General features: G+C 43.7%; 1 long non-coding RNA gene across 1 annotated transcript in view; it reads left to right on the top strand.

Moving 5' to 3' along the window:
- LOC309342637 overlaps positions 1 to 25,714 on the top strand; it is a 40,020-nt gene continuing 14,306 nt past the window's right edge. The window contains exons 1-2 of the long non-coding RNA XR_014156943.1: positions 1 to 255; positions 705 to 821. This is a non-coding gene — a long non-coding RNA (uncharacterized lncRNA). The remainder of the gene's footprint in view (positions 256 to 704; positions 822 to 25,714) is intronic.

Genomic DNA, 25,714 nt, shown 5'->3' with positions numbered 1-25,714 from the left:
CTACACCAGAAAACTATTGAGGTCATGAGCAGCAAACAGGTTGTGCCCACACTGCCAGCATACAAGGTCTTAAACTGAGTTAGACCCTTGGTCCATCAAGCTCAGTACTGTCCACACTGCCTGGTAAAATCTCTACAGGGTTTCAGGCAGGACTTTTCCAGCCCTATCTGAAGACTCCAGGGATAGAACCAGGGACTTTCTGCATGAGAAGCAAGTGCTCTAACATGGAGCTACAGCTCTTTCTCTTAAAGCCAGGTAAGTGAATAGGAGTGCAAACCTAGACTATGGTGTATCTGAAGAAGTGTGCATGCACACGAAAGCTCATACCAAGAACTGACTTAGTTGGTCTTTAAGGTGCTACTGGAAGGAATTTTTTTTGTTTTGACTATGGCAGACCAACACGGCTACCTATCTGTAACTAGACTATGGTAATTATTCTTAGTTCATTAATTCATAGTTGAAGGGGTGAATCTCACCTGTATAGCACATGATCTTTAACAGAAACCCTGGAGAAAACAATACCTTTATTTTGTTTATGAGAAATGGAAGCCTAGCCAAAGGGGGGGGGGGATGTGTGTGTGTTTAGAAAAGGCTTCATATCTTTGTGTACATACAGTGTGAAATGTGAGGAGTTTACCAGCTTGAAACTGTTCTTTGTTACATGCTTATCAGAACATTGCTTTCTCACTCGGGTTTTCTGTTAGATCATCTAAAGCTGTGGAGGCATGGAATGCATAAACAAGTGATGCCCAGATCTCTTTGTAGGTAGCACAAATGCAGATGGCCCAGAAGCGCTGGGGGGAGAAAACAAAACAAGCAAGGTATTGTGAATCTGAAGTGTAACAGCTAGAAGAATGCAAAAATATAATCTGTATTCTCTTCCATCTGCGATTTCTCCACTTGGCCCAGAGAAAGCCTGTACAAGAAAGGTGCAGACAAAAGAAAAGGGGAAACTCAGCTGAACCGTGCTTTGAAAGAATCAGAAACATATTAAATGCTCCCTGTGACAACGACAAGTTCCTATTAACTATAGGATGTATGTGACTCACAGTAGTTCCCAAGGTGTGTCCATGGCACCAATCACATAGCAAAAACTACAATAGAGATATCAACATTTTCAAAAGTAGGGGGTCCATGGCTTGGCTTTTAAAAAACAAGGGTTCTGCAGTACTTAGTTAATTGGGAACCACTGGGCTGGGATGATCAAATGGATGCAATGGTGAGCTTCTTCTATTCTTTTAAATCCTCATCTATGGAAGAAGGCATTTCAACAACTTTGGCTGGTCCTGCAGCACTGGCAAAAATGGCACAATCTTACCTTGGCTCCTTTACACAACTGTAAAGGACACACAGAACCTAAGGTATCCCTGGCACTAGGGTTTTTTACACCTTGTCTCATTGGGGGCATGGTCCGCTATGCAAGATCAGTACTGCATTGTGCACTGCATTGCATCGGCCATAATAATAATAATAATAATATGGGTGGCTTCCAGCATATTAAAAAAAATAGTAAAACATTAAACCTTTAAATGCTTTCCTATACAGGGCTGCCTTCAGATGCCTCTTAAAGGTTATAGAATTACTCATCTCCTTGACATCTGATGGGAGGGCATTCCACAGGGTGGGCACCACTACCGAGGAGGCCCTCTGCCTGAATATTACAATTAAGGCTTCAAACAGCTTTCACAGCTCCTTACAGTGACAACTGCACCCTGTTGTCTGAGCTTAAGCAAGAGCCTTTTGTTACTTCTAGGTAACAAGTGTGTAGCCTGGCAAGACTATCCATCAGGCAGATGGGCCAGGAGGTGCTAGTGCTCTGCTCGACATCTCTAGGTAGGACTGGGAGAGACACGTGCTTGAAACCCTGGAGAGCTGCTGCCAGTCAGGGTAGACAGCACTAAACTAGATGGACCAGTGGTCTGACTCAGTAGAAGACAGCTTCCTATGTTTCTGTGTTCCTATTCTAAAAAAGGTCTGTGCCATCTCATCCCATCCGCTGCCAGCACAGAAATTGACCCAGCCACCATGCCCCACTGTTCTGAAGTAGAGAGAGCCTTCTTCCACTTCCAGAGAGGTGTTATGTGTTTGGGGAAGGAAGTGCCATCCAGCAGCTTCTGGGCTAACCTTAAAGGCAACCCCACACAGGGTGAACTATGATAATCCGGTCTTGAGGTTCATAGGTCACTGTGGCTAGGCCATCTGTGTCAAAGACCAGTTGTTGACTGCACACCAGCAGAAGCTAAGAAAATGAACTACTTTCCACTGCAGCCACTTGAGGAGGGCTGATGGCAAAAAGTTAAAAGGTAAAGATAAAGGACCCTGTTATGTGCTGAGTTGAATAGGATCCAAACTGCAGCAGTCTGATTGGTCCTAGAACAATAGGATCCAAAATGCAGCAGTCTGATTGGTCCTAGAACAATAGGATTCAGAATGCAGCAGTCTGATTGGTCCTAGAACAATGCAGCAGTATGATTGGTTGGCAGGAGCCACTCAATCCAGCTCCAGATAGAAGTGAATCCACAACCTGATTGGCCTACAGGAGAATTCCGGAATTAGCCAATCACGTGCAGCCCATTGTGTAAATAATGTATATAAAGCAGATACTCTGAGGGGACTTCCATTCCCTCCTCACCACTATGAGCTGAATAAAGAGCATGAAATCCACTCTCGACTCTGAGTATATTTCAAACCCCTGGAAAGTTAAGTCCAGTCAGAGGTGACTATGGGGTTGCGGTGCTCATCTCGCTTTCAGGTCGAGGGAGCCGGCATTTGTCCACAGACAGCTTTCTGTGTCATTTGGCCAGCATGACAAAATCAATGGGACACCGTGATGGAAACCAGAGCGCACAGAAACGCCATCTACCTTCCCACCACAGCAGTACCTCGTTATCTACTTGCACTGGCATGCTTTTGAACTGCTAGGTTGGCAGAAGCTGGGACAGAGCAACAGGAGCTCACCCTGTTGCAGGGTTTTGAACCACTGATCAGCAAGCCCAAGAGAGCACTCCTAACCTGTGCACTTGCTCCATTTGGGGTGGCTGTAGTAGAACATTGTCCAAAACAGGCAACCACAAGGCTTCCATTTGGCTTCCATCTTGCCAGGTGATGGCTAATCTGTCAGAAATGGATTTCTGGACTAGATGGATGTTTCTCAGAACCATTAAGACACATAAGATCATAAGTACCATCCAGCAGAGACTACCTTTAACTTACTGTAGTTTGCTCCTCACCAAGCTACACTTCCCGGCACCCTTACCACACTACATTTCCCAAGATTTTTTGGAAGAAGCCAGGTGCTTTAAAGCCAGCTGTGATTCCTACAAGGGGTTGAACTTCATGACACTTGGGGTCCCTTCCAATTCTATCTTTCTTAGATTCTACAATTTTATAGTTATAGAACCAATGATGCATCTGTTAACTAATGACATATGCAACATTTATTTTTGGAAAAAAATTATTTGAGGGAAAATACAAAGTAACCTTCATGGAAGCTGCAATTTTAATCCATAGAAGCTCAAATAAGGAGATTGTTTTTTTCCTTTTAACCTTAATTTGAAGGGGAGTTCTGTACAGAGGCGATTTAGCCTTCAAGAGAGAAATCTAAACCGGGGACCTTGATGAGAGAGGAAGAGTTCACATAGCCTTGATGCAAGCTACAGATATCAAACAGGTGGAGGAGGGCGGAAGACACGCAGGCGGAGGGAGAATTATCTTTTAGCTCTTGATGTGGGAGTATCAGGAAAATGAACCTTGGAGAAGGGAAAGCATCTGAGCGAAAACACAGTGACACAGCTGCAGAGTTATGGATACAGCAAAGCCAAAGGCCTGTAATTGATGAAGGTCACTTGCTTCGCAAGCTGTGTTTTCGTAAGCGATTGCTGAACATGCAAAGGCAGTGGGAAAAAGAGCAGAGCTTGTGTAGGGTCTAGCGGCTCAAATGGGGTTGGGGAAACTGTGCCCCTTCAGATGTTCTTGGACTCCCATCAGCCCCAATCAGAATGGTCAAAGCTCAGGGATGATGGGAGTTGTAGTTCAACAGCATCTGGGGGCTGCAGATTAGCCACCCCGGGCTAAAAATAGATAGCCATGAACCAGGATGTTCCTGGGTAAAATCTCCCCTTCCCCATGAACACCAGGGACAAGCAGCAATGAGATCAACTCGGGGTGTCTTAAGTTGGATATCCATTTACCATGCCAATGCCCATGTACTTTTTACATGTATGATGCCATGCTCTTCTGTACCTTTGCTAGGAGCACCCAGGCACTTGTTCTTCCTCAGCACACAGGCGCACACACACCACCACTGCTGTACTGCTGCTTTTTCTGGGAATGACAACAAAACGGCAAATGTGATTCAATGCATGAAGCACATTGCAGTAAATAGAGATGCACACATGCACATGCACATCCCAGCTCCACATATACTGTACTCTGATGGGGTCTGTGTTGGTGGTGAATGACCAGGAAAGGGATCTTGGCGTTGTGGTGGATCGTTACGTAGATGCACGTAGGGACTCAGCGTGCAGGAGCTGTGGAAAAACTGGAGTCACCCCAAAAGAAGGTATTGGAGCACCCCAAATTGTTTGCTCATGTGCACGCACCAAAGTAGGTCTACTTGAAAGGCAACCCATGAAGGTCTACATTGTTGTATACCCCTGATTATTATTTTTGTACAATAATAAGGTAGAATGGAAGACTGCCTAATCACAAAAGGGATGTTGGTGTGAGGGGGCTTGGCTGCCACTACAGTAGCAAAGGAAGGCAGGGCCAGAGGGCCAGGGTACACCGGAAGCTGGGGGCGGGGATTGTAGGGAGGCAGGGGAAGCTGCAGGGCTGGGAGTTACTGGGAGTCCCAGGCGTTGCAGGAGGGAGGAGCCTCAAAAGTCCAGCAAAGGAAGTTTTGACGATATTTCCCTAAAAAGCTCAACAGCTCTCCATCAAAGCTCTGCCCCAGGCGGAGTCCCGCACTTCTGAATTTGGGGGTCCCACACTTCTGAATTTGCCACCACTCTACTATCCATAAACGCCAGGTGTCCAGTTGTGGCCCTAGTAAATAGGGAAACCAAAAGTGCTGTGAAAGAAGATACGTTTTTGTTTTTGTTCTTGTAACTGTTGCCAAGGTCTTATTAATGACAAGATTCAACCTATTGGGTCATGCTGCAAATTAGGTGTAAAATGGAAGAAAAACAGGCGAGTGGGAAGGAACGAGTCAGTTTAGCTGGATGCGACGAGTGCATTTAAAATAATGATTAGAATGGCCAAAACTTCTGAAGAATAGGATCAAGCAGATAATGAAGGGGAAGTGTCATTAGGAAAATGTGATGAGAATTAAATTGCTTTTTAGCAACGGGCGTACTCTGGAAACAATTTAATACTCAACTGCAATTCCCACATGACAATCTATTCGCTTTATCTTGCTTGATCCTGTGTCTCAGGATGGTAATTTGAAAATGTCCTCAGCCCCTCTGATGTTTCCTGGACTGGATGTGAGATTTTAAAAGTTAAAAATGAAACGCAGCTGGTCCAAATAACAAAAGCACTTCCCTTTGAGCCTTTCTGATCCATAAATGCAGCAATGCTTCCGAATACCAGTTACTGGAAACCATTGGAGGGGACAGTGCTTTTGTCCTCAGGTCCCGCTTGCGGGTTTCCCAGCGCTTTCTGGTTGTCCACAGTAAGAACAGGAAGCTGGATTGATGGGCTACTGGCCTGATCCAATAGGCCCTTCTTACATTCTTAATAACAAATATGGTATAGGCAGAATATGGCTACCCTCAGATAGGTGAATGGACGTTCTGTTCCCAGAGACGAAATAGGCCTTCTCTCCCAAAAGCGTTGCTGAGATCCAGGGCAAAAACTGGATGTTTTTAGTCACTGGAAGCCAGTGGCCACTTACAGAAAAGCAGCTTGGGGATTATTTAGCACAGACAAACAGCAAGGCTCAGTAGTGAGGATGCTCAGTCTCCCCCTTGCAGTACTATTTCCTCTCCAAAATGTGGGTTAAGGCTGTTGCGAGGAGGAGCTGCAACATGGTCTCTTGCTTTTCTGTGTCATAAGAAGCTTGTGCAGGGGTGGGGAACCTGTGGCTCTCCAGACAATGCTGGACTTCAACTCCCATCATCCCTAGCTATTTACCATGCTGGCTGGGGCTGATGGGTGTTGAAGTCCAACAACAGCTGGAGCACCACAGATTCCCCATTCCTGACTTAGGATGGGCAGAGCTAGTTCCAGCTTTGAGGAGTCTCTGGGCAAAGCACCCTTTGATTTCACCTTCCTCCCCTGCAGGGCCCTGTTGGCCGTACTTTGCAATTATGGGTAGCAGAGACAGATTTAAGGCAGCATTACTAATAACTTCCCACTCACCCACCATTGATGTTTGTAATCAAAATTTCAGACAATTGCATTTTATGGCGGTTCCCTCATTGTGAGAAGTGAGGTTACAGGGAACCAGACAGAGGGCCTTCTCGGTAGTGGCGCCCGCCCTGTGGAACACCCTCCCTTCAGATGTGAAGGAAATAAGCAGCTATCCTATCTTTAAAAGACATCTGAAGGGAAGTTTTTAATATTTAATGCTGTACTGTTTTTAACACTTGATTGGGAGCTGCCTAGAGTGGCTGGGGAAACTCAGCCAGATGGTGCGGGGTATAAATAATAAATTATTATTATTATTATTATTATTATTATTATTATTATTATTATATCCCACCAAATCCATTTTCATCCTCTTTAACAGATTTCTTAATATGTTCTGCTATTTCCCCCCTTAAACTTCAAACCCTGCTGTGGACTTCACATATGGAAAGGTTTCCAGTCCTCCTTAAAGGAATCTAAATTTGTGTCTCTTATCAGTGTCGTAGGTTTTGCCATCTCTGCGCACTCCAAGGTTTTCATCAGCTATTCTTCCTTTGAGGGTATTCTCTCATCCTTCCACTTCTGTGCATAGAGATTCCTTGCCGCTGTGGTTGCATACATAAATGCAGTTGAAGCTTTCTTTGTCATAGTGAACTGAGCAGAACGGAAGGCAAAGAGGTGGGGGGTGCTGAGTTTTGAGCTCGCATAGGGCGCGGCTGAAATTTGAAAGATGGAAGTCCGCCCCTGTGGGTAGCAGCTGTGCTAGGTGACTGGGCTTACTTGCCATTTTAATTTCCCCATTTTAATTTCCTACAATGGCTCACATAGAGCATCCAGGGGCACTGTGGGAAATAAAAATGGCAGCTAGATCCAGCAACATGGTCTGCTTAGAGATTAGGAGGTTAGTTTAAACTTGGAGGTTAGGAGGTTTAGTTTAGTTAGGAGGTTGGAGGTTAGTTTAAAGGTGGATTATAGAGCTGATCTCTGTGATTGACCTGCCAGGTGCTGATGTCACCCTGCAGTCAGGTCAACTCAACTTGGGCTAAAGGGTTTGAGTACACAGTCAGTTATGTGACTTCTCAGACAAAGGCTGTACTCCTCCCCCTTCTTTTCTTTTTTTTTACACTTCTGCTTATCTGGGAGTAAGACCAATTGAGCAGAATAGGACTTCTGAGTAAAAATGCCCAGGACTGCATTGCACATACTGGATAATAGCTGAAAGTTTCAGGTTTCTTTGTGTGAAAGTCAGCATCTCATTAGAAGTTACCAACATCTAAACTCTGGGTAGTGGTTGTGTCCCATCATTTTCCTCTAGGGCTTTCACCAATGCCATTTATTTATTTATTTTAAAAAAATAATCTTATGCTTATTATGTATTAATTTTCATTTACTGATAGCTGCTTTGAAGGCCTGTTAGGGCCATGAATATTTAAAATGAAAATAAATGAAAATAAAAGCAAACTAATGAAGAAATGCTAATCTTCCTGAAATGTCTTTCCTTTCCCTAAAGTACCTCCTACACTAGTTTGCATTCTGCAATACAGATACATCTGAAGCTGCCAGTGAAAATTCTCCTTCCCCCAATACGAAGCTACTTCAAGATTGAAAATAAGGGTGCTGGTCTTCCCAACCCCTGTGATCTGTCACACCTGTGGCTTATCTAGTGCAGACTAATACATAATTATGACATAGAGTTCAGATCATTTCAAAAGGGAGGTGGCAAACTGTCCTGTTTTCAGACTTGTTTCTGGTGAACAGGATGACCTCTGTTTGTGTGTGTATGTACCAAATTTTAATACACAGACGCATGCCCATAATTTTGATGCCCTCAGTAAACAATGCCCAACAGCCTTTTCTGTGCACAGATCTACACCACTAATTTTCCTCTCTTTCTCTGTATGTGTGAGTGGTTTTCAGATGATATGTGCACACCATAGCAAAAGAAAAATGGGCATATTGCAGGGCTGGCCCTATCATTAAAGTGAGTGAGGTGGCTCCCTCAGGCAGCTGAACTTGGTGTCATGAAAAGGCAGCAAATGGTTTGTTCCTCAACTTCTTGTTACTGAGTTTTTATTGCCAGGTTGGGAGAGAAGTGCTTGTGGATTTTCTGTCACAAAATAGCTTGAAGGGTCTTCTCTACTGTACACCTTGACTTGTGGTGCTGATGGCACTATTTGCTGCTCTGCCTCAGACAGTGAAATGTATTGGGCCAGCCCTGATAGGCCTAGTGTGTGAAGACTGGCACCACAAATAACCAATGCACAAATCAGCAATTATATAATGTGAAGGTTTGGTCCAATGCTAATTGGTTCAGTTGCAACATAACCCTAGGCATGTCCACTCAGAGGTAAACTACTCTGAGTTCAAAGTTAATGCCATTTAATCCCGGGTAAATGGGTTGACTTAGATTGCAAAAACATCATGGCATAGTTTGAGGGAAGATCCGCAGGCCATGGGAGCAGATTCTAAAACTGCTAAAACCCAATAAATTCAGTTCATGATTCATGGAGACTCATCCATGAATCATACACTGAATCTAAATGTCTCATAAACTGAGTCTAAATGTCCAAGTGGCGAGTATAGCCTTGATTCTTATTCAGTAACATGTGGTTTGAGAAGCTGTTCTCATAACAACTAACTATTTTTCTTTCTTTGAAGCAGATTGGGAATGTTGCAGTCTAAACTGGCAAGCTTGTATATATTTTTCTCAACTTTTTGTCCCTGGCGCTATCTGTGTTAGCCTGCTTGCATTATCAGTTTCCCAGCGATTTCTGTAGAAAAGAGACAGGGCAATTAAAATTCCTCCTTGTATGAGGCTGCCTTTAAGAGTGCAGTTGAAGGCTAGAACTGCAAAAAGCTTGCTTGACACTAATTTTTATTGATTTATTGGTTCTGTATCCCATCCTCCTTTAGGATCCTAGGATCTAGGCTCACAGCAACCATAACATATTATCAATCTGAAACAACAATTAAAATCATTATCAACAGCAAAATACAATGCAGCAGACATTACTGAACTCTTCTCCAAAGACCTGAACGAACAAATATGTTTCAAGTTGTTACCCAAATGACAGCAGTGTAGGAGACAGTTGGATCTCCATACTGAAGGAATTCAGTAACCAGGGTGCCACCACTGCAAAAGCCCTGTGGGTACTGAGGAAAACTCTCCTATAAGTACTTGGGTCCCAAGTAAATCAGAGTTTTGTACACCAGTACGAACATCTTGAATTGGGTCTGGTAGCTCTCAGGAGGTATGAGTGACTACAGAATTCATCATAAGGGAACTCCCAGACAATCCAGTTTGAGAGTTCCCATACGACTGCAAAATTCTTTGTGTGATTTCAAGGTGCAGATTGTTTGCATATCTTCCCTGCTGGATCCAACCCATGATTATATAGTCCAGCATCCTGTTTTCCACAGTGACAAAGCAGAAGCCTATGAGGAGCCCAAATGCAGGACATGAGGACAGTAGCTGAGTGCCTATCTAGTAAAAAGGTTGAGGGGAAGAAAAGAGAAGACAAAAAGATGGTTTGCCCCATCATGCTGGGTGCTGATGCCAAGCCAGAAACCCACCATCCATATACAGTGGTACTGTGGGTTACATACACTTCAGGTTACAGACGCTTCAGGTTACAGACTCCACTAACCCAGAAATAGTACCTCAGGTTAAGAACTTTGCTTCAGGATGAGAACAGAAATTGTGCTCCGGCAGCGTGGCAGCAGCAGGAGGCCCCATTAGCTAAAGTGGTGCTTCAGGTTAAGAACAGTTTCAGGTTAAGTACAGACCTCAAGAATGAATTAAGTACTTAACCCGAGGTACCACTGTATTGGGGACGAACAATATTTTCAAAAGCAACTACAAAACTTTTTCTGACCCTCCCCCCACTCTCTCGTCCACCAAAAAGAATGATTCAACAGACATACACGGGCTATTGTCACGCCCAAATGCACATGCATATTTTAGATATGCTTCTAGGAACTAATGTCAGAGACTTCAGCTCGAAATGTTGCAACACCTTGAAAAATGGGTGTGACCAGCAATCAGAGCAGGCCACATGTGTGCGCTGCAGGGATTAAGTCTCTACAATACAATCTCCAAACATCTGGGAGCTACGATGCATGCTGAGCCATAATGATCTCTCCTGTGAGCATCAGTGCCGATGCCCTTGACTCCCCAGGGGAAAGACTCTGATGTCGATACAGTTCCAATCATTCCGAAGCATTTCCCTCCAGCTGTTAAATGATTTGTTACCCATTTCTGAAATGTTAACACCAGATATGTTGCAAGACTGCGGGTTATGATGAAAAACACTGACCTCGATGACAAATCTGACACATGCGTCGCAAGAGATGGAGGCCCCATTATCCACTTTTTCATAAGCACAAGATTAAGAAAGGTTTGAAATTCGAGTGGACTTAAAATATAGCTGGGAAGGGACAGATAAGACAGCAATCTCCCTTGAGGCTTTCACCTACTTCTTCTCCTTCTGAGCTTCAAGCTACCCCTTAATGTTTGGGGCTTAATCTTTAATGTGCTTTTTAGACTCCAGACAGAATGAAGTCCCTGTTCTGTGCAAGATAAAACCCAATTCCACACTAAGAGCAGCTAAATTGACTATATGCAGGTGCACAATTGTGCATCTCTTGAGAGGAATGAAAAGCAGGGAAAAAGGAAGGATGACACAGAAATCGACTGCTCACTTGCCATAGAACAGCCCACGCCACTGCAATGTTCAAAACATTATTTGTGTGTGTGTATGTGTACACACACACACACACACACACACACAATATGAGCTTTGAAGGCTCAGAAGACCAGACTCAAATATTTTGCAGGTGGGTCACATGTGGCATAATTTAAGTCCTGCTCAAAACAGAAGCAAGTTAAGTGAGAATTGCAGTCTGTGGCCTTGGAGGTACTTGGTCCGTGTGGGACGAAGCAGGGGAAAACCAGACTTTTCTGAGGTCTTGCATCCGTCTGGCCTTTGCCAGCTCCCTTGCTTCACCTCTGTGTGGCACCCCAAGCCATTCCAGAAGGTCCCCTCTACCCTAAGGTTTGGAGGTGCAGGGGGAGTATGGTAGAAAGGAAGAGAGAGGAAAACCCTGTTTAGTTAGTGGGGTTCCATTCATGAGAAATAAGGCCCAAGCCATTGTCTTTGCTGCAGGCAATCTCTGTGCACACAAAAGAGTGGGTGGCCCACCAGCAAATCTCAATTTCACTGGAAGATCATCAGGGTTTATTTGCCACATCCATTTCCTGCAGATAGTCTGGGCTGAAGTACGGATCCTCTCCATCTTGCCCTGAGAATCATCCTTAGACCCTACACAGGTGGATCAATAGCCATCAGTGGGATGGAGCTGCTCTTGTGGTGCTCTGAAAATGGTCAGGTCTGCTTTCCTGACACCAATACAATGTCCATTTGTTAATTTATCTTGCCATTATATCCTGCCTTTCTACACCCACTCCCCAGCCAACCCCCATCCCTCCAGGCTGTAGCTCTCACTGACTGTGTGTTGCACTCTTCTTGGTTGTTTTTTTCCTGCCCAGATGGTGTCCTTGAGCCCTGATAATGCCTCTTGGTTGCCTGGAGAACAGAGAGGAGTGAACGAATGTGTTTTAAAAAAACAGCTTGGGTAAAATTAACATTCACTGCTCTGCCCCCTTTGCATCTGGCCCTGGAGACCACTGGATTGTGGCCCCCAAAAGGGAATGTGGCCTTCCGGTTGAAAACGGTTTCCCATCCTTGATGTGAAGGCAAAGCGCTCTGCACAAGCTTTAAAAAGCAAATGTGGCTCCCTGCCCTCTTCCTAAGCACAGGCTGATCCTCTCGCTGCAGTAACACAAGCTTCTGCTTATGTAATTTCAAGCGGAAACAGTGGTGTTGGGTCAGATGCTGTGACACAAGCTTCCAAAAACATTTGCATTTTTTTAAAGGTTTCTGCTAATCAGCAACACATTAACACTTAGGTGGGCATGACTTCTGTCACTGATGAGTCACACAGAAATTTAGCTGGCTGATCCTTGACCCATCCGTCCCTGGAATTGTAATGCTTGGGGGTTTTCTGGTTCTTGTTTTTTTAAAAAAAATGCTTTCCAAATGAATGGTTTCGAAATGAATTTGTGCTGAAAAGGGTATTTAGAATGGGGGTTTCATTTTTTGCATTCTGCTGAAATACTTATAACAAATGAGAAATTAGTGAAATAATGGGTTCGTGGCATGATTCTCTCTCTCTCTCTCTCTCTCTCTCTCTCTCTCTCACACACACACACACACACACACACACACTGAGATAAGGAATTTAATTACATAGTATTGGAGGTGAGAACTTGGCTTTAGGGTCCTGTTTTGTTATTATCTTGGATATGGGGTTTTTCCCCCTCTAAAGTTCTCCAGCTGACACTAAGAAATCAATCAGTTGTGATGGACTGGTGGGCATCTCACGAGACAATGGCCTGACGACAAGAAAGGTCAAGGCTGAAATTATTTTTTGGCAGCTGATACATTTCTTCTTTACCAAACAATATAAAAGGTAGCTTGGCAAAGCAACACAAGTCATTACTTCTGAAACAACTGTGGCATATTTGCCTACATTGTAAATGCTTGCACATAATTTCTTTGTGGTGGTTTGTCAACTTCACCTTTTCTCCAAAGATCTCAGGATAGCATTCATGGCTCCTCCACTCTATCATCACAATGGCCCTGTGATGCTGACATGGGACCTAGCTGGAGGACTGGACTAAGCAATGGAGGGCAGTAAACAAAATGGTGGCATTGACACTGTGGAAGCAACAGCAGATTGGCTGAGGAGGTGCCAGTCTGCCACCCCCTTCCGATCTACCACCTGAGACATAGGGCTCAGCTTGGTTAATGAGATAACTGGACCCATCTCAGCTTAATCTACCTGAGTGGACTGTTTTTATGATAATGGCGGGGGGCCACAAATATCTAGCTCTGGGTTCCTTGAAAGAAGGACAGCATAAAAATGGGCTCAAAATTGGTTCCAGTCAGGGTAATATTAAAAATACCCTCAATATATATTATAGCAAACTGTTGCCTTGAAAGGAAAGAGCCAACTGCCTTTTGATTACAAAAGCTTCCCTCTTACTTGGTGGAATAACCATTCCCTACTTACTACTGGCAATCAGTAAGGAGGTGGCTGTTTCAATCCTGTTAAAGTTAGTAGGAATGCTCCATTATTCAATTCGATTCTATTCCACAGATCATCTCATAAACAAGGTCAGTAAACACAGGGAACTATTCGGCAAGAGGTACTTGGAAGTTGCAGCAGGTTTGTTGAAATCAGTGAGACAGAAGTGTCCAGTTAAATGCCTACGTAAGCCCCACTGACATCAATGCGACTGAAGCCTGTTTCTCACATCATAGGTCCAGATTGGTTCCTGTTTGTCTGCAGCTCGTGGCGTTTGGTAACTTAACAATATAGAAACCACACAGATAGGGGTAGGGTCATGAGAGTGAGGGAGTTTGTGGCAGGGGGGGAGTGAATGTATGGGGGTGAGGAATTTGTATGCATCTTGAGTGTGTGGAAGTGTATTGGGTGAGTGCAATCATATTTTATTTTATGGATGCAGAGGTTTTATTTTATATACTGTATTTAACTTTTATTGAGTTTAATTTTTGTTTGATCTTCTTTTTAGACCTTTTCTGGTGAAAAGCATTATATAAATACTTGAAATACTACTACTTCTGTTGTTGTTTACTTGTTTAGTCGTGTCCGACTCTTCGTGACCCCATGGACCAGAGCACGCCAGGCACTCCTGTCTTCCACTGCCTCCCGCAGTTTGCTCAAACTCATGCTGGTAGCTTTGAGAACACTGTCCAACCATCTCATCCTCTGTCGCCCCTTTCTCCTTGTGCCCTCCATCTTTCCCAACATCAGGGTCTTTTCCAGGGAGTCTTCTCTTCTCATGAGGTGGCCAAAGTATTGGAGCCTCAGCTTCAGGATCTGTCCTTCCAGTGAGCACTCAGGGCTGATTTCCTTAAGAACGGATAGGTAATAATAGATAATTGGCGCTTGCAAAATTGAGACCACTGTTTCATATTACGACTGTTATATGAAGCATTTCTTGAACATGTCCTACAGCACTAGATGGCAGTATTACCTAACTAAAACAAAACAAAACAAATTCCTTCCAGTAGCACCTTAAAGACCAACTAAGTCAGTTCTTGGTATGAGCTTTCGTGTGCATGCACACTTCTTCAGATTCTGTATCTGAAGAAGTGTGCATGCACACGAAAGCTCATACCAAGAACTGACTTAGTTGGTCTTTAAGGTGCTACTGGAAGGAATTTGTTTTGTTTTGACTATGGCAGACCAACACGGCTACCTATCTGTAACTAACTAAAACAGATACTTTCCCTTAGAGTTTATTGTCAAAGATGGAACCTTATCATAATTTACTGTCTTTCAACCATTATTTAACAAGACGACAGAAACAAGGAATTCGTTGAATCACTTTGCCCTGAAGTCTGGGAACGTTACTGACCACATCCTGAGAATTCAGCCTTGATCGAACTGCCTCATTAACTTTAGCAAGACGTCTGAAAACTGAGCAGTTGGGGTGGGGTGGGGGAAACATTACTTTCTCTGTAAGTTTAAATTGAATGCAACATGAGATATTAGATGTAGTTGAATGGGGACAGTATAGGATAAGTTATAGACAGGTACTTGCCATGTGCATTGATTACTTACGTACAAGTAATACATCAAAACAAAAAGCACTTGTTGCTATCAATAATAAGGTGTTTCTCATCACTCCGTCGGTGAATAATGAAGCCAAAATGGAGACAACAAAAATAACACACTTAGAGTTTGTTTTTTAACAAGTAGATCAAGCTGCCAAAAAAACCCAAAAGTCTAGCTTTCCTCCTGTCGATAGCACTCTTGCCAACAAGATGTTTGTAGCTCAGTAAAGATAATGGGTGCCACTACCTCATTTTGCCTGGTACTGTTCCTGTGCCTTTTTGGATGCAGTATAAACTTTGCAGGAGAAGCTTGCCCAGAGTGGAGATAAGTCATGAAAAAAGGCTGGATTTCTGTGTGCCAGGTCAGGACAGGGGAACCAGGTAGCAACCCTGATAGAGGATCTGCTTTGCATGCAGAAGGTCCCAGGTTCAGTCCCCAGCATCTGCAAGCAAGATTGGGAGAGGCTCTGTGTCTGAAACCCTGGAAAGTCATTGCCAGTCAATGTTACTGAACGAGATGGACCAATGGTCTGACCTGGTATTTTATTTATTCTGAAATACTCCTAGACTGCTTTAATATTTTTAAGTTCCAAAGTGGTATACAAAGAAGCAAAAACAGACCATGAATAATATAACCAGTTTAAAAATAATATAATACACAGTTTCAGACTTTCTGCCGTGACCAATCTACCTGTCCTATATCATTACTTTGATAATGCATGAGTAAATAAAAAGGTCTTTAGCATATGCTGGAAACATGAAATCATCCAAGGAGAATGTTTTGCATGACCTCTTCAGATGATCTCACTGTCTAGGCAACTCTTTATGGGAGAAGGTCTGTCTCTCAGGTGTCTCTCAGGCCTACCATTCTCAGGTGTAGACAATGGTCAATTTCCTTATGTCTTGCTTGAGTCAGGCTATGAGAACAGGTAGTTTAAGATCTGTGAGCTTGCTGGTTGATGATAAGGGTTCTCACAGCTTCCATCTCCAGATATCCCACCACATGGCTGGCCTGGAACAAGCTTAATCTATCAGGTCGAAAGAGCTGAAGATTTGCTCATCCCCTGTCAGGTAGATCCTATCCATACCTTTCTTCTAGAGACTACCTGAAAAGGAAGTGGAATTGGTGGGAATATTAGGATCAGACATGGTCTATTGGGAGGTTATTTCCAGGGCAAGGGCAGAATTTATTTAGAATGCATGGACTTGGAATGAGCTTGCCTCCAGTGGACCTACCATACTAGCAGCCCATTTTCTGATACTCCTTTGTCCATAATAACTTCTTCCTAGTTTTACTGTAAAATGTTGAACTTTGACATTTGAAGATAGAATCCTCATGCTGTTCCAGGTAACATATTATAAATGAAGCTTTAGAAGCATCCAGATGCACAGTGGAAGTATATAGACTTGTCAATCAATATCTGTTCCTGCCAGGGTCATTGTTGTTCATCTCACCATCACCACCACCTCAGCTTAAATGATCAAGGAACAGCATCTTCCCTTTTCGTTTTTGTTTTCTTTCCATTTCTTTCATTTTATTTGTCCACTAAAATTTTCGATAAAATATGAATATTAATAAATCTTTCCAACAGCCCATTTCCTTCTTTAGATACTAATAATCACTATGATGAGTAGTCAGATCTAGCCACAGTGATGTCTGCCTTGGTTATGTCCAAGTCAGATAAGAAATGCACCCTTGAAGATGGTTTGAAAATTGTAGCTGGTACAGAATGCGGTAGCTCAAACACGTTTGTGAGTTGTACACTCATTCTACCAATCTTCACCAACCTGGTGCCTTCCTGATGTTTTGGACTACAATTCCCACCAGCCCCAGTCAGTAGTCCAAAACATTGGAAGGGTACCATTATGGTGAACGCTGTATTCTACCTATTCTGTATTGGTTATTTCGGCTGCCTAGTCATTAACTTGCAACTATTGATTGGCTGAAAGTTGAAGGTGCTGGTTTTTTACTTTTGCCCTGAACAGTTTGGGACTAGCTTATACAAAGGACCACCTACACCTATTTGAGTCTTTCTCAGTGATGGCCCCACACATTTGAACTCCCTCTGTAGGGAAATATGTACAGTATGGTCTGATCAGTGCTGATCTCTCTCTCTCTCTCTCTCTCTCTCTCTCTCTGTGTGTGTACAGTGCTTTTTTCTAAAAAAAAAAAATGTACTCTCATTTTGACTCAAGAAAATCACAATTTTATAGTTCAAAAATAAATACAGTAAATAGAAAAAGTACAAAGATTCACAAAATGTTTCAGGGTATGCACACCTCTGTGCTCCCCCAGAAAAAAGCACTGTATATATAGCATATATATATACTTTTTTATTCCTGTGTTTTGCTAAATTGGGCTGTACTTAAAGAATAAGTAAATTAGCTGTCATGCTGACATGAATGACTGCATTTTTAATATGATGTGCTTTAGAGACTTGTAAGTACAGTGTCACCTCGGTTTAAGAGCGATTTGGTTTACAAGCTCTGCAAAACCGGAAATAGTGTCTTGGTTTGAGAACTTTACCTCCGTCTACGAACAGAAGCCGAACGGTGGAAGGGCACTGGCGGCGGGAGGCCTCATTAGGGAAAGCGCGCCTCAGTTTAAGAACTGATTTGGTTTAAGAATGGACTTCAGGAACGGATTAAGTTCGTAAACCGAGGTACCACTGTATTAGGACGTTGCACCCTGAAAAGCAAGTTGCACATCTTTTAAACAAATAAAGGTATAGACTCTGCTGGGATCTTCGGGCAGTAATCCATGCTGATCTGTAGAGTGTTTATGTAGCTGTGACCAAGGGAGGTAGGGCACATTTTGTTCCTAAGGATGGCTTCTCCCCCTCACACCGAATTATTATTAATAGTACATTTTTTATACTCCACCTTTTTCCTGGACACAGCAGCTGTTTCTGCACTATCACAGATTATGTTGGACACCCAAAGAACTGCAGGGATATGGGTGTGCTGCGATCATGGGCTGCTATACTTATTCATTGGGGAGCAGAAAGGCAATTCGAAGCAATTTTGCTCAGCAAACTCGTAGTATAATACCAGAAGAAGACAGGAGACCATTAGTTACTGTCTCAAACCCTTAGGGGCATCTCGGAGAATTTTCTTCCTTTCTTTTTCTTTTTCTTGTCTGACTGAACTAATAACATTTGGAAAGGCAAAAAGGAAGGTCAGCTCCTGCCCTCAGCTGCAATATAAAATGCTCCTTATCAGTGAAAAATGGCCAAGCAAATACCTCTGGCTATTAACTACTCAGGGTTGCATTATGTCTTGCTACCACTAATGATCTCTCCTCTTCAACTTAAATCTTTAATGTATTTTATATATATAAAAACCCCCTCTGTCTTAACTTCAGTTGCATTGGAGATTACCGTGGATGCTACATTTTTAATCAGTTATTCTCCCTATGAGTAAAAGACCCGCCTGTCAGAGTATAAATTATAGCTCAGGAGAAGTCCAGGACATAATAAATGCCTTCTTATGAGAGAGGGAAGAGTTCCAGCCACTATGAAAGAGGCAGTTGTTCAGAAAGAATTTTTTGGATCATAATTATTGGCCAGTCACAAATCTGTCCTCCTTGGTATTTGAGGTAGCACTAGCCATGGTACAACTCTAGATGATTTTGGATGACATGATTTGTCTGGACCCATTCCGATCCAGTTTCAGGCTTGGTTTTGGCACAGAAATAGTCTTGATCATCCTGAAGGAGAGAGAGTTGATTCTATTAGACCTCTTGGTGGCTTTTGATGCCATTGATCATAGTACCTTTCTGGACTTATCTGGGAGCGTGAACATTGGCCCTGACAATGGGAAATCGTTCTCAGTTTCACCTCAGTGCCCAAGATTCAGCGCTGGCTACATGTTTTCAGATCTATGCCTCCTCATTGCAACAAGGGCAGACCATCTTATTTATTTTCCTTATTCTTACATGTCAACCCCCACCTTTCTCCTCTCATGGAAAAAAGGCAACATGTATGTGGTATGTTGTGAACTGCCCTGAGACCTGTGGGTATAGGACAGTATCCAAATTTTTAATAATAATAATAATAATAATAATAATAATAATAATAATAATAATGTACCCTGGTGGTTACTAATCCAGGCATTTACTATAGACCTCCTTAGTTTCATCAAGGTGGTGGACCCATGTGCCTTCTGACATATCCTGGGACTTTGATGGTTTTCTTTTAACCGTTTCCTCTCTTCCCACTTTTCTTATAAAGCAGTTGGCACAATGTTGTTGCTGTGTACCATCAGGTGTGCTGGTTGACTATTTGCAGCTGGGGAGAGAGGAGTGGCTGGAGATGGACTACACCAGGGGTCAGCAAACTTTTTCAGCAGGTCCACTGTCCCTCAGACCTTGTGTGGGGCCAGACTATATTTTGAAGGGGGGGGATGAATGAAGTCCTATGCCCCACAAATAACCCAGAGATGCATTTTAAATAAAAGCACACATTCTACTCTTGTAAAAACACACTGATTCCCAGACCATCCGCGGGCCATATTTAGAAGGTGATTGGGCTGGATCCAGCCCCCGGGCCTTAGTTTGCCTACCCATGGACTACACTGAGCCTTATCTTGAGAGTGGAACAGCTTCTGGTAAAAGTTTATAACAGCTCTCCCTTCTGTGGGTGAGTCATGTGGGGTTGTGGGGATGTGGGTGGCACTGTGGTCTAAACCACTGAGCCTCTTGGGCTTGCCAATCAGAAGGTTGGCAGTTCCCAGTTCCTGCCAATGTAGCAGTTCGAAAGCACACCAGTGCAAGTAGATAAATAGGTACCACTGTGGTGGGAAGTTAAACTGTGTTTCCGTGCGCTCTGGTTTCCATCATGGTGTCCATTTGCACCAGAAGTGGTTTTGTCATGCTGGCCACATGACCTGGAAAGCTGTCTGTGGACAAACGCCGGCTCCCTCAGCCTGAAAGTGAGGGTTGCCTTTGACTGGGCTTAACCGTCCATGAGTCCTTTACCTTTTACCTTTAGCTAACTCAGAAGATATTTGCCCCTCTGGGATATCACTTCAGAGACTAACAGGGACTCACACTCCCCCCCGATGCCACCCATTGGGAACTGGAATATTGGCCAGATTCTGAGAGAGGGACAGGCCTGAGACCCTGACCTAGGAGAAGTGACTCTCTGTGGGAAGTTGGGTATGTGTGGCATCCGCTGAAATGAGAGATAAGGAGACGCATGCGACTAATTAGCTAATATCTTCTGACTGAGCAGTGGGTGGGATCCATTTGACCATTGGCTCTTATTTACTACCAGTGGCCCTAATTATTGGATTTTAGTCAGTCTGGAATAGAATTAATGCTGCTCGCACAATTAATCCTTATTAATTGTTCCGTGCTGAAAAGCTGGCACTCTATACTCAAGTGTATTGGAAACCAGGCACTCAATGCTTACCGGCAATTGGCTGCTATAAAATATCCGTTAGGGATGCAGTCTGTTAATTGCTGTTATGCTGGTGGATTTGGCAAGGGGGGGTGCCCCGTCCCTGGAGGAGGGGGGGAGCAAAGTCATGGGAGCTGCGACCTCAGCTGTGATAGGTAGGGGGAGGCAGGGCAATGGAGGGCAGAGAAGGAGTGTTAGATACAGTGAAAGTATCACTCCTTCTGGTCTTCCCTCCAGCCAGCAGAATGTTAACCTCCAACTTGGAAAGGCCAGGGACTGAACGGTTTGGAAGCTGCAACTAAAGGAGCAGCAGTGGTACAGTGGTACCTCGGGTTACAGACGCTTCAGGTTACAGATGCTTCAGATTACAGACTCCACTACCCCAGAAATAGTACCTTGGGTTAAGAACTTTGCTTCAGGATGAGAACAGAAATCATGTGGCGGTGGCACAGCGGCAGTGGGAGGCCCCATTGGCTAAAGTGGTACCTCAGGTTAAGAACAGTTTCAGGTTAAGAACGGACCTCCAGAACGAATTAAGTTCTTAACCCGAGGTACCACTGGCCCATATAAGTTCAGCACAAACAGTTGGGCCTGGTGAGCATTTAAGGTCTCCAACCCTAATCTGTGGATTGCCATCTGATTGGATTTTATTCTGACTCTGATCTGATTTTAGGATGTACCGGTAATTTAATTGATTGCCTGCTTTTATATTAATGTGTTATACATTTGATGTTAGCCACTCTGAGCCCGGTTTTGGCTGGGGAGGGTGGGGTATAAATAAAAAATATTACTTTTATTATTACTGCCTGGATCGATGGATGACAGAGAGGTGTGTGTGTCAAAACTGCCTGCCCTATACAGGTAAAATCCACTTTCATTCCTCCATCCTCTGGCCCTGCTCAGCACTGGCATGTGGCCCCCAGAAGGGAATGTGGATTTCTAATACCATCAAAAGCCCCTCTTTTGAAAGGATTTCCAGAGGAGCACAGCAAGGCTTGTGCTTGCTTGCATTCGAGCTACCCTGCAAAGCGTTTGAGAAATTAAAGCAGGAGAAGAGCAAATCCCTCTCTTGCTGGAGTCATTCACATTATGCCAGCCAAGGGATCCGTTTATTGGAATTGTCTGTATAAATATCTCATCACCATAGCCCTGCATTTAATTTGGCTCTGAAGTGAAGCTTTCAGCAAATGGGTCTCTCTCTCTCTCTCTCTTCCTCCCTCCCTCCCTCCCTCCCTCCCTCCCTCCCATTGTTGCATACAATTATTACACCTCAGGCTCATGCCACACTCACCCAGGTTCTGCTCTTAACTACAAGCCACCAGGAAATGAATTCAATCTGTTTGTTTTATTTAAAAGAGTTTCATGTGAACATCTCCTATGGATGTCTCTTGAACTCAACCTAATTTTAAAAGAGAGAGAGCAAGAACGGGCTGGGAGCTAAGACAACGAATGTGGTATGACCCTAGTTAAATGACCTAAAGAAAAATGAAAGTGCAGCAAAGCAAACCTTTGAGAGGGCAGTTCTATAGGGTTTTTTCTTTAAAGCATTCTGCCAAGTTTAGATAAGGCAGCTATAAGCTGTCAAGATACTCTCCTCCCCCCAACTGTTCCCTCCAGTTCTCCCATCCTAAAGAAAAGCAGAGGTAGTAATTACACCGTTGAACCCAGCAGCAGGGAAGTTAACATCTCACAGCTTTTCCAACTGCACCTTGATTAGCTTTTCAGTGCTAAAATTAAAACTGTGAGAGCTCAAGATAAACTGCCTACTCAGCGAACCCTCATTTTTGTTTGCTTAAGAAAGAGAGAGAGGGATGGAAAGAAGGAAAGAACGAATAAATCACCCTGATCTTAGGAAAGTCCATTAAAAGTAGACAATATGCAAAATCGCTTTGGGCATTGCAACTACAAGGCCAACTGGGGGTGAAGAGCAACGTGCTCTCTTTCACAGATTGCATCTTATTCCCTAGCAAAGAGACAGGATATTGGAGCCAGACTGACAAAATTCAAAAAACGAAAACAAAATTCCACCCCGCTTTCAACCAATTAGCTTTAATTCTGGAATATATGTGAACTTAGTCTGACGCACATGTCAATGTCTGAAATATGATTCCCCCCTCCCTTTTGGTTTGTAATTCCAGCAGCCATTTGTAAAAACCAGGAAACTGTTCAAAGCTAAATTCATCAGTAATGGAAACGGTGTCATGTAAAATTGCTTATTGGTTTCCATTATCACATTATATTTGAATTCTCCTTCCACCAAATTCTCCTTGATTAAAATAAAGAGATTCATTTTATCCCTACATTTTTCTTTTTGTGAAAAGAACTGTGGGACTTCTCCTTACGCTTAACAAAAAAATTCTTCAAATTTTCTGATACACTTTTTTAGATTGCAATATCCCATTAATGTAGGACCAAACCAATCATATTTACTGTCTTTGCATTTAATGTGCAGGGTCTTTGTTGTTGTTGTTTTAAAAAAGTGCGTAGAGCATCAGCTGGGGACAGGAGTAGGGTAGGGTGGAAGCTGATAATTGCCAGGAACATAGTGGGGAATGATAAGTTTAACCCTTTCCTCCCTGATGCACTCCTGAGGAAAATCCCCTTTCTGAAGCTGCTACTTGCATTGAGAGGAAATCCCCCATTTTTGCCAATGCAAATAGCCTATTCAAGTGAGTATAGCAGGGGAGGAAAGAGTTAAACTGGTCTTTGCCACCTGTTGCAATTCTGATCATTATTAGGCTCCCTACTTGCCAGCAGTTAATTTAATATGCACATTAAATGCAAAGACACATTTAACATCACACTTCCTTCGGCACCCTAAGACATCTTATTAAAATGAACATGATCCCACCCACTTATGACTTGGCATGGAGTTGCCACCACCATTCCTAAAATGATGCTGACAAAGAGATGGTTACTGGGAAGAAGTTTAACATTGGACAAGGTTTCAATGCCTAGTGGAAGAATTCCCCTTTCATTAAACTAAGGTTACCAGACTTTTTTTCAAAGAATCCGGGGACACCTTTTTTTTAAAAAAAAAGAGAGAGAAAAAGTTATTTTAAAAAGTTATTTATTTTTTTAAAAAAGAAGTAATATCTTCTCTTCTGTGGTCTGCTCTGTTGCGTGGCCCAGGCCTGCTCTCTTGGAGCGTTAGCCACCGTGGAGTAGGCTTGGGTTGGGCCTGAGCTCGGCCACGTGTCCTTGCCTTCCTGGTGCTCTCCTACCTCTCCTCCTCAGCGGCGGCAGCAGCAGCAGTGCAGCAAGGTCAGGGCTCCCCTCTTTTTTCTCCTTCTTCTTTCTCTCTCTCCCTTCTCCTTCTCCCTGCGTCGGCTCCAGGGTTTTTACTGGCCCCAGAGTGCCACTGGGCAGTCGGTTGGGCGCTCTCACTCCCAGCTCAATTTGGATCACGAGGGTGTGTGTGTTAGTGGTTCCCCCTGTTGATGCACCAGGTATCCCCAGTTCCCCCGTGGCAGTGGCGGAGGCAGCAGCAGTCTCAGCAGCCCGGAGCCAGCCTGGTAGCGCAGTTGGCTCTGGCTGCCTTCAGGAGCTGCTTGCTGCTGTGGCGCTCACCATTTTGCCTCACCAGAAGTCCCCATATGATGTGCCTTGTGCCGTTGAACCAATCACGCAACATTAATTGCCTACTAATAAATCTACAACACTTAAAATATAAATCTGGGGACATTAAATGAAATCCGGGGACATTCTGGGGACGGATTTTGTTCGGGGACAGATTTGTAAATCCAGGAACTGTCCCCAGGAAATGGGGACGTCCGCTAACCATACATTAAACCAGCCAGTAGGAATTCTATTTCCTTAAGAAATTCCCTCCTCTTCCTGAAGTGTTATAGTCAGTCACATTGGGAGGTGGGACGCCATACATGGCAGCTCAGAGCAGACAAAATTATTGGATTTTTATGAACGAGGATTCCACAGAAAGCCTGATCTTACAGTGTTCTAAACCACTTTATGAACACTAATGTGCATACTTCACATAGGAGCAAAAGCAAATAAATAAATAAATAAATAAATAAATAAATGTAGGAAAAAAAGAAAGCAGGTCCGTGCCCCACAAAGCTCACAATCTGAGAAAGGGAGAAACAAGAGTGAAAGGCGGTGAACATCAACTTTCAAGCCAGGCTTGGGCCTTGTTCCAGTTGACAAAGAGGTCTGTTAGGTTTTAAAATTTACAGACAAGAGGAATTTGGGAGGAATTATTTTCTGTTGAGGGCCGTGGTTCCTCAGCGGTAATCTTTCAAGAACCTCATGCCGGCAGTGGGTGGGGCTGAATCCAGCAGTGGGTGGGGCCAGAGCCAAGTGTGGGTGGGACACCACTCCTCACTACCCAATCCGGAGGTCCGGCTGCCAGGGGAGTGACAAGTCACTCTTGCCAGAGGTCTGAATTGCTTGCTTGCAGGGGGCTTTCAAAATTACGTCAACGGCAGGAGACCCACCCCTGTGTGAGAGAGCACTGGGTCTAGGAGAGAGTAAATGAGCTTGCATGCCTATTCCCACTTACCTAGCCATAAGTTCCACTGAACGCCACAAGACTTACTTCTGAGTGCACACGTATAAAGTTGTTCTGTCAGTCACTGAAGCTTTGTACCAGAAAGCAGCAGCTGGGATTGGATGACAAAATCACTGCAATGTCCTGGTGATTGTGTGAACTAACCAGGCATGGTATGCTGGTACAAGTCTTGTCGGCATTATATACCAGAGACAGCAACTATTGCTAACAGTTGCAATGCTTTTGTAAAAAAACTAGCATACATGTGCCTGAAATAATACATATCATGTGTCAGAGGACGTGCGTGACCAAGGGAAATTTATGGCATTTGAAGACATTTTGGCCACTGTGCAAGAATTTATATCAGCACAAGTCTGATATCAATATTGAAACTTGTGGGCAGGATAGATTGTTCCTGGTTTGTAGTGTGGATTTTTTTCTTGGCTCAACCCATTCACCCAAGAGGGGTGAAGCACTTCAGCATTCCAGGGTGACACAATCGAGATCTCAGAGCATGATTGGAAGCCTCCATTGTGTCACTTAAAGACAGGGCCTCAGCCTTTCCTGCCCCATATTTGCCTTCTCCTCTCCACAAATACATTTGGGAAAGGATGGTTTAGAGAGAAACTGAGAGGAGGGAATGTTAGGGAAGGCTGGTGCTGAGATGAGCTAACGTAGGAGAGTTTGTCTATTGTTTTCAGAACTGAGGTTTCCAGCTCCACTTCCCAATTCTGAAATTTGTTGCCACC

The sequence above is a fragment of the Podarcis erhardii genome, assembly GCF_964252035.2.
Source record: "Podarcis erhardii genome assembly, chromosome: 5".
In the NCBI taxonomy this organism is placed as follows: domain Eukaryota; kingdom Metazoa; phylum Chordata; class Lepidosauria; order Squamata; family Lacertidae; genus Podarcis; species Podarcis erhardii.
Note: the sequence above shows the minus strand (reverse complement) of the source record. Positions and strands in the feature narration are given on the sequence as shown.